Source organism: Panthera uncia (assembly GCF_023721935.1).
Source record: "Panthera uncia isolate 11264 chromosome A1 unlocalized genomic scaffold, Puncia_PCG_1.0 HiC_scaffold_17, whole genome shotgun sequence".
Taxonomy (NCBI): Eukaryota; Metazoa; Chordata; class Mammalia; order Carnivora; family Felidae; genus Panthera; species Panthera uncia.
This window is the reverse complement of record NW_026057577.1, coordinates 33,393,873-33,402,902: the sequence shown is the minus strand read 5'-3', so window position 1 is coordinate 33,402,902 and position 9,030 is coordinate 33,393,873. Positions and strand designations below refer to the sequence as shown.

Genomic DNA, 9,030 nt, shown 5'->3' with positions numbered 1-9,030 from the left:
CGGCGCCCCTCTGTGTTTTGTCTACACGACGCTCTCCCGATATGAAAAAAAAAAAAAGGGGGACAAAAAAAGACATTACAAAAGCGGACCCCCCCCCCCCCCCCCCCCCCCCCGCCAAGTGTCTTTGCGGTTTTACTACCATTTACCTTAAATGGTCACAGTAATGTTAGTAAGGGCCTACATTGTTTACCCCTCTGATAGTCTGAATTCGTAGAAAAGTAAATTTGTTGTTTTCCTTAATCTGGGAACAGGAAATTCAACTCTGGCTTCCCACCAGAAGTAAATCTTAAACCTTTCTCCAATTTTTTAATGGATTGGGGGTTTGGTGGCTTTGCTGGTGGTAAATCTATGACTATCTTTTCCATTTCACTTTTGGTTATCTATCTGTCCAGGTTTTGTTTGGTTTTAAAGTAATTTGTATTTAATTTTAAAAACTAGTCATTTTATCTGGATTTGCAAAATTCATTGTATTTTTTATCTTTGGTTATAGCCTTGTTCTTATTAGTAATGTTTAATTTTTTATCTCCTTTTTATTCTTGGGGAGACTTGTAAGATCTCTATTTTGCTGATCTTTTAAAATGCGGTTCTTTTTTTCAAAATATGTGACCCTTGGTTCAAAATCAAATAGTACTAAGTGGTTTAGAATAAAATCTTTGTCCGCCTTTGTTTCCTTACTTTCCTAGATCCCTTCCCAATAGGCAGTCATTTTAAACTCCTTTAGTTTTCTCTTCTGCCTTATTCTGTATTCTGCTGTATTTTTATTAATTTTAGGCATTATCAATTGACTCCTTATTATATTGGATTAGGTTTAGCTCTTGTACACTCAAGGCCCTTTCATGCCTCCTTTAGTTGTAGTACTATTTCAAACATGGTTGTGTACTAATTATATTTTCTTTTTCACTGTTTTCTTGAAGTTAATAATTGCCTTGCTTTTTCATTTACTTGATTTTCTTTATTATTTATCACGTGTTCTTCCCATACTTCCAATTGCCTCTCAGTAGAATTTTCCACATGGTCATTCCCATATCTCCCGAGATACCAATTTTCTTTAAATTGAATGTTTGTTTTCTACATCTGCTGCATTGCTATCATCCTGGAACTTTCCTTTGCTGTCATTCTTGGAGTTCTCTTTGTCTTTTATTCCCGTTGGATTTCCTATTTTAGGATTTTATTTCTTCCTCTTTTTTTGGTTTACTCCATGCTTTAATAGATTCATCCTATAATAGTTTCATCTGAAAAGATGTCAGGGGACTTGATGATGATATCCTCCAAAATGCCTGTCTCTTGAGTTACACAGCTCCAAATTGGACTAGTTTGCACTTGAGACACAGTTGTCATCCTGGGATTATCCTTGAACATCATTTGAAGATTCATTTCATTTCTTTTTTTCAATATTCTCTTCTCTTTTTATTCTGACTTCCTCTCTTGGATTACTCTATCATTTTAATAGATATATTCCAGTAGTCTCCAGAGAAGAATGTATGAGAGTTACATTTTGTTGTGACCTTGAGGGTATTAAAATATCTTTAGTCTGCCCTCAAACTTGATTGGAAATTTGATGATAGAGTTTGAGGTTGGAAATATTTTTCTTCAGAATTTTAAAATATTTTGTTAGTGAGCTCCCTAAAATCAATGTGCTTGGTAAGAAGTCTAAAGGAAATCTTATTTTATAGTTTCTATATAACCTGTATTTTTACTTCTTGGAGTATTTCATCATTGTGCTATTTTCAAATTAAACACTGATGTGTCTTGGTTTGGGTTTAAGTTCATGCATTGACAATTGGTAAGCGCTGTCTACTAGGGAACTAATTTTCTACAGCTTTTAGAAATTTTCTGGAATTATTTCATGGGTAATGTTATTTTTTTCTCTCTCTCTCTCTCCTCTCTCTGTCTCTCTCAATTACTACAAATAAGATGTTGGACCTCTGGTATGATCTCTAATTTCCTTATTTTTTTCTCACCTTTTTGCCATTTTAAAATACTTTTGTAATATCTCCTGGAATACTTTCTCAACCTTACCTTCAAGCTCTTCTATTGAGATTTTCATTTATTATGTTCATATTTTACAAGAGCTCTGTTTTTAAGGAATTTTTCTTTTTTTTTAATTTTTTTTAACGTTTATTTATTTTTGAGACAGAGAGAGACAGAGCATGAACAGGGGTGGGGCAGAGAGAGAGGGAGACACAGAATGGGAAGCAGGCTCCAGGCTCTGAGCCATCAGCCCAGAGCCCGAGGCGGGGCTCGAACTCACGGACCACGAGATCGTGACCTGAGCTGAAGTCGGAGGCTTAACCGACTGAGCCACCCAGGCGCCCCTTAAGGAATTTTTCAAGAGAGTCCTCTTTTTGTGCTTATTTCATAGATGCAACAACTTATCTGATTATATTAATTTTAGGGTTTTTTTTCAAGTTTTCATCTCTGAAATCTTTATTTTGTCCAATTTACCTTTTTTCCTCTTTGCCTGGTTTTTGTTTCAGTTTTTCTTTTTAGAAGCTTTCTTCAGGGGTATCATTCAGGTGTCTGTTCTTAACTTAGTTTGGTAGCCTAAGGAGTTCAGTGCTAGCTCTAAGCATGTTGGCAGGGCTTGTCCATTTTGATGTGTGCTCTAAGGTGAACTGGAAGCACTTGTGGTTGGGGAAACCCTAGTGTCAGTCGGAATAGGTCTTTGCCACTTGGACTGGTTAGATTCTTCAACTCTATAAAATCTCCTACTCAAAAGGAAAAGGTATAAGTTGAAAAGGTAAAGGACTGATGGAGGAAGACGAGTGGATATCTGCATCACTCAGAATATGATAGGTAATGCTTCAATATCAAACAACCCTTCCAAATCTCAGAGGCTTAACACAATGAAGGTTGATTCATTTCTCACACTATATATCCTATACAGTTCAGCATGGAGTCCTCATGGTGCTCAGCCAGGGATCCAGGCTTCTGGAGACTCCATCTCTACCTATGCTTTCAGGATCACTGTATTGGAGAAAGTAAATGTGTTAAACCATGTGCAGTCTCTGAAAGCCTTAGCCCAGAAGTAACATATATCATTTATTCTCACATTTTATTGGCCACATGTAATTTAAAGAAGAAACACAATTAAAATTCTGCCATGTGTCTGAGAACGGAAACATCTGTAATTGGTCCCAATGACTCTCATTGCATTTTAACAATCCGTCAGCATACAATGTTTAGATGGTCATTTATTTCTACTACCCATATGACCCCTGCTCTCAACTTTGCCAGTGGAACCTCTAATATAATGACTCTCCTTTTTTGTGGTGATGAGAAATCAAAATTCTAGAATTAATGCTAGGATCAGAGAAAGAGGTTGCTCATTGACTACATTGGGGAAAACTTATCTGCTGTAGATTTAACCACTTTTCACGCAATTTTAACGTGACCCTCCATATTTGGCATGCTATCATCATTTCCATAGTATGTAGGGCTGATGGCTCTGATGCTTCTGAAAATCCTGCAGCCTCAACAGGATTGGTTCTCAGCTTTTCACACTTCAGGATTTGGTAGTTGGTTTGTCATTCCACTAAGTCATTCATTTACTTTCCACCTACTAATATTTTTCCCTGTTGTCCTCTACCTTGTTCTTTCCATTATTATAAGTTTCTATTTTTGAAAATATCTCTTTACTTTCATGTTAGTGCATATTTAGAGGAAGCCAAATTAAAGGTATATGTCCAACCCACCAATTTAACTCAAAATACCCTTGAATTTTTCAAAGAAATAGACTTATGTTTTATTGGTGAAATCTTCTGTGGTTATTATTCTACTTAATTAATTTACTTTTATTCCTATAATCAATTCATTTTTAAAAATTATTTTTCTTAAATCTTGAGCTGTTTTCTTTGTAAGACATGCATGTAAACCTCATAACTTTCTCTGTTCCTTCTTTGGTTATCTTAAATATCATTTTGTTAAAGAAGCTTACTATAACAGCAAGAATTATGTTCTAGGTAATTTCTATATATAAATATGTTCTCTATAATTTCAACCTGATATTATAGAAGAAACCATAACAACAATGGCTTCTCCAAAATATAATTTTATTTTCTCTTATAAAAGGATAGTGGCTTGAAATGCATTCAGTGCTATCTGGGATAGTCACTTTCCATCTTGTTGTTTTATCACCTTCAAATCATGGCCTTCACTTTACAGTTCAAGACCGCTGTCTAATATCCACCCTTTATAGCTCCATTAAGACCAATAAGTAGGAGAAAGGGAAGGCTTTGTCTTCATTTTTAAAGACTACTTCCATGAAATATTCCATGGCACTTGTAGTCATGTCTCAGTGGCCATAACTTTGGTACAAGACCACTTCCAATCACAGCAGAAGTCGGGAAATATAATTTATAGCCCACATATCCACATGAGCAACTAAAAAATGAGAGGTCTATTAGTAAAAAAAAAAAATATGGGGATAACATATATTTGGGTGAAATGAGTAGTCTATGTCATACCCACTCAAACCACACCTATAGTTCCCATTGCTCACTAGAAGCAGATAGGGTCAACTAACTTGCCTGTTTGGGTTGGTTATTAGAGGAGCATATGATTGCATTTCTACATATTGGTGGTGTGATTTGTAGCCAAAAGAATTTTTGTTCCACTGAAAACTTAGCCCCAAAGCAATAAATGAATTCATTTGCTGAGACAAGATTCTCTTTGAACTAATGATGCTTCCTCAGTGGGCTCTTGGCAACTGTCATCCATTCCTACTTCTTTTTATGATTTTTAAAAAATTCTGGGTCTAGATATCTTAAAACTTAATTTTAAGGACTCTGAATTATTATTCTGGATGAAAATTAGGTTTTACCAATGAGATGGCTTCAGATGATGAGCCTGAGAAGACAGGCAAAGGTCATCTACCCACTGTCAATGCTATTAATCAGCAAGGTCAGAGAGATGTGAGTGCTTGCAGCCAAGTCAGCATTTCTGTGTCGAGCCATCAGTTTCAGAAGTAATTGGAGGCCATTGTGGCAGCTAGACACTAGGTTCCCCTGAATTTTCACCAGTTTTAGAGGTGATGATGGGAGAGGACATTGTAGGAGCAACAGTTTTGATAGTAGCAGTAGCAGTGGCTTCCTGATTTCTATACTACAAAAATGGTAGTATGGCTTCAAAACCAGGAGTTAATTGCAGGCTCTCTCACTTCTGCTTGTCCAGTTCTTCTGATTCTGTAAGCATCTAATACCTTCTAGCAAATATCTGTTTTTGGTTAGATATACATAAAGTGGTTTCTATTTTTTTATTGTGCTGAATTCTGAATAATTCACCCAAAGTCACCCAAGGTCAAAGTCAAAATTGCATGCCTTCACTCAAATTATAAGGAATAGGAGCTTGTCAGAGTTTGTAAAGGAAAAGAAGTAAGGTACAAAATCATCAAGCAATTAAAGTGTTCCCTTATGCTAACACATCTTAGTTGGTTCAAAAATAGGGCAGAATATGGGGCGCCTGGGTGGCGCAGTCGGTTAAGCGTCCGACTTCAGCCAGGTCACGATCTCGCGGTCCGTGAGTTCGAGCCCCGTGTCAGGCTCTGGGCTGATGGCCCGGAGCCTGGAGCCTGTTTCCGATTCTGTCTCCCTCTCTCTCTGCCCCTCCCCTGTTCATGCTCTGTCTCTCTCTGTCCCAAAAATAAATAAAAAACGTTGAAAATTAAAAAAAAAAAAATAGGGCAGAATAAAAAATTACAGGTACATTCCTGAGAAACTAAGGATAAAAATGTTTAATAATCTAATTATATATATAATTAGTTGCATATATGTGTGTGTATATATATATATATATACACAGTCTGAAACTGAATCTTAGACTCTTTCTCCCCTTATGTGTAATACAATAAATAAAATTAGCTTAAATTTCATTATTTGTGAATAAATATGGAAAGTGCTCAACATATCATACACTTTACAAGATGATAGTTGGCTCACATATTCTAAATGATAAATCATTCTTTTTTAAGTTTTATTATTTATTTATTTTGAGAGAGTGTGTGTGTGTGCGTGCACACATGAGTGGGGGAGGGGCAAAGAGAGGGAGAGAGAATCCCTAGCAGGCTCTACACTGTCAGCATATAGACTGATGCAGGGCTTGAACCCATGGGCTGTAAGATCATTGTCTGAGCCAAAATCAAGAGTCGAACACCCAACCACTGAGCCCAGGCACTTGTAAATGATAAATTGTTAGGTGAATGAAACAAATGTCAAATAGTGTAAACAGTACATGAGCATTTTATAAAAATAGGTAATTTTTTTGTTGTAGTTTATAAGTTTATAAAGCCAGATGATAAAATAACACACTAATTCATTAATTCAATAATTTATTCAACTCTCATTCGTCTATATTTACTTCAGTATGTATTTTCCTAAATGTAATAGAAAAAGAGCTCTCTCCATGAGATTAAAGTTTAGTAAGGAAAGGAGATCATTTGCCTGGGCAGGGTACCCAAAGAATGAAACACCGGATTCAAAGAAAAAAATAGCCTCATATATCATTGGAATGATGGCAAAACTGAATCTGCAAATTGAAACATTAGGCAAAACTCCTCATTTCTGAAATGGATGGTATAGATAATTCAGATGACTTTCCCATGGAAAACAATAAAGAATAATGGACAAGACTTTAAAAAAAAAACTACTTTAAAAATATTGAAGAGCTAGGGGTGCTTGGGTGGCTCAGTGGGTTGAGTGGTTGAGCAATTCCCTCTTGATTTCAGCTCAAGTTATCGTCCTGGAATCAAGTCCTGCCTCCAGCTCCACACTAAGTGTGGAGCCTGCTTAAGACTCTCTCTCTGTCTCTCTCTCTCTCTCTCTCTCTCTCTCTCCCTCTGCCCCTCTCCCCACTCGCTCTCTCTCTCTCTTAAAAAAATTGAAGAGCTAAAAACACAGTAGAAAACACAATGGAAAAAAAGCCCAATTTTTGATGGAAGCTTGTAATGGAGGAGTAAACCATTTGTCAGAACAGCAAAACTCATTATTCCCTCAGGGCAATTAAAAATATTTGCCCTTGGACTTTGATTTGAAGCTATTCATGACATTAAATATAAATCAAGACTCAGGGTCAACCAAATTTGCAGCATATTCTACAAAGATCCTCCCATTTTAAGAGATCCCCACAGGGCTATATCCACTATATATACATATGTTGATACAATGTAAACATAAACAAATCTAAAGATGCTCCCTCACCCCAACTTCAGGAAACTATATGGAAGTGCTCCTGATGTTAAGTAGAGTAGAAAAAAAGAAAAGATGCCTGGGAAATTATAGCTACAGACTGGTCTTCATGTGTGTTTAATTTTCAATATGCATATGTTGAGTTGTGAGAAACATCAAGCCATAAAATTGGTTTGCAGTGGTTCCCTACTGAGAGTGATTTAAGAATCCTAGCTGAACCCAATGGGTTCAATGAAAATACATTTTGAAGGATGAAACATGCAACCTAGGCTTTGAGGACATCCTACAAATAAATTTTTCAAGGGCAATCAACCATATGAGTCACACAAAGAAACAAAGATAAAACCAATAAGAAAAATCAGTAACAATACAGCAGAAATAGGCGCATACAAACTTCAGCTATCAGAAGTATCAGGTTTAAAAACTAACTATGCTTACCATATGTAAATAAATAAATGCTTGAACATATTTGCATGAAACAGAGTGAAAGGGTACACTGACTTTGAAAACATAAAAAGTCTAAAAAATCATGGGGATTATCCTTTAAAAATACATTGTAAATACTATAAACATTGAAAAGGTACTATATATAACAAAAAGTATAAAGTAAGGTGAGGGGGCATGTATTAGAGGATGCCTCATTTTTTACCAGGCAGTTAAGTGATGCTAATATCTTACTATGCATTATATTCTTGTGTTTTAACCTTATAGAGATTATTTATTTAAGCTTAAGCAAAATCTATAGTTGCATATAATTTTTGCTTTATTACATTCAGGTGAAACATGATAGTTTTAATTATGAATCTATGATGAGCACTGGGTCTTGTAAGTAATGAATCACTAAATTCTACTGAAACTAATATTACACTCTATGTTAACTAATTAGAATTTAAACAAAAATCTGAAAGAGAAAAAAATTTTCTGTTTTCTATTCATATTGAATATGTTTGAATCATGTAACTTTCTATTATTTTAAAAGAATGAGAATCATTATTTACATACCCAAATCATTTATTTTGAAAAAGTAATCATAAGTCTACCAACATTTTTTCTATTTAACAGGGATTGAATTCTTTAAAATTGTATCAGATGGTATAGTCCAAAGAGATCAATTTTGAAAGACAATACTCAACTTAGACGACACCCAGATAAAATATTAGTTCCTTTGAGGCAAGACAAAACACTACTACAGAAATCTAACAATTTCTAACGTGACAAAATTTTTTTGTATAAATGAAAAGTATAATTCATTTGTATAAATGAAAAGTATTTTTAAAATTGGAAGTCATGATTTACAATACTCTATGCTAATGATAATCAGAAAACACAATTCTCTTAGCCATAACAAGATATTAGTGAACAAGCTCAAACATCAGGAACCTGAAAACATTTCTGACCTCCAAAAATCTTACCCCCAAAAAACAGATACACCATTTCTCCCCTATTGTATGAACATGCAAAATGTGAGCTGGCTAAAAACACCACCACCACCACCAACAAAAACCCAGAGATTCAGAATGTAAAATACTTCAATGGGATGAAATAACTATAAATATGACAATAATTATTGTCTGAATATGTAGTTCTTTATGTGAATGAACAGGTTGCGAACTAATAATACATTAGTTAGTATTATCATATATCTCCCCTTAAGGTGAGATGCCTAAGTGAACCCAAAATTATTTGTAAAATTAGAGTTTTCCTCGGCGTCCCTACCAGCTGCTTCACCCACGAAGTTGGGGAAAATGGGCTTGAGAAACTTGAATTCACTGGTCCCCGATCCTCCCCGAAGACACACCTCATACTGGTAGCTCTGCGACAGCGTCCCCGCGCCGCTGACGTCCACCAG

At 35.5% G+C, this 9,030-nt stretch overlaps 1 protein-coding gene across 1 annotated transcript in view; it reads right to left on the bottom strand.

Annotated features, from left to right (window-relative positions):
* The window catches only part of LOC125935209 (protocadherin-7-like), a 69,959-nt gene that overhangs the window by 48,034 nt on the left and 12,895 nt on the right, over positions 1–9,030 (bottom strand).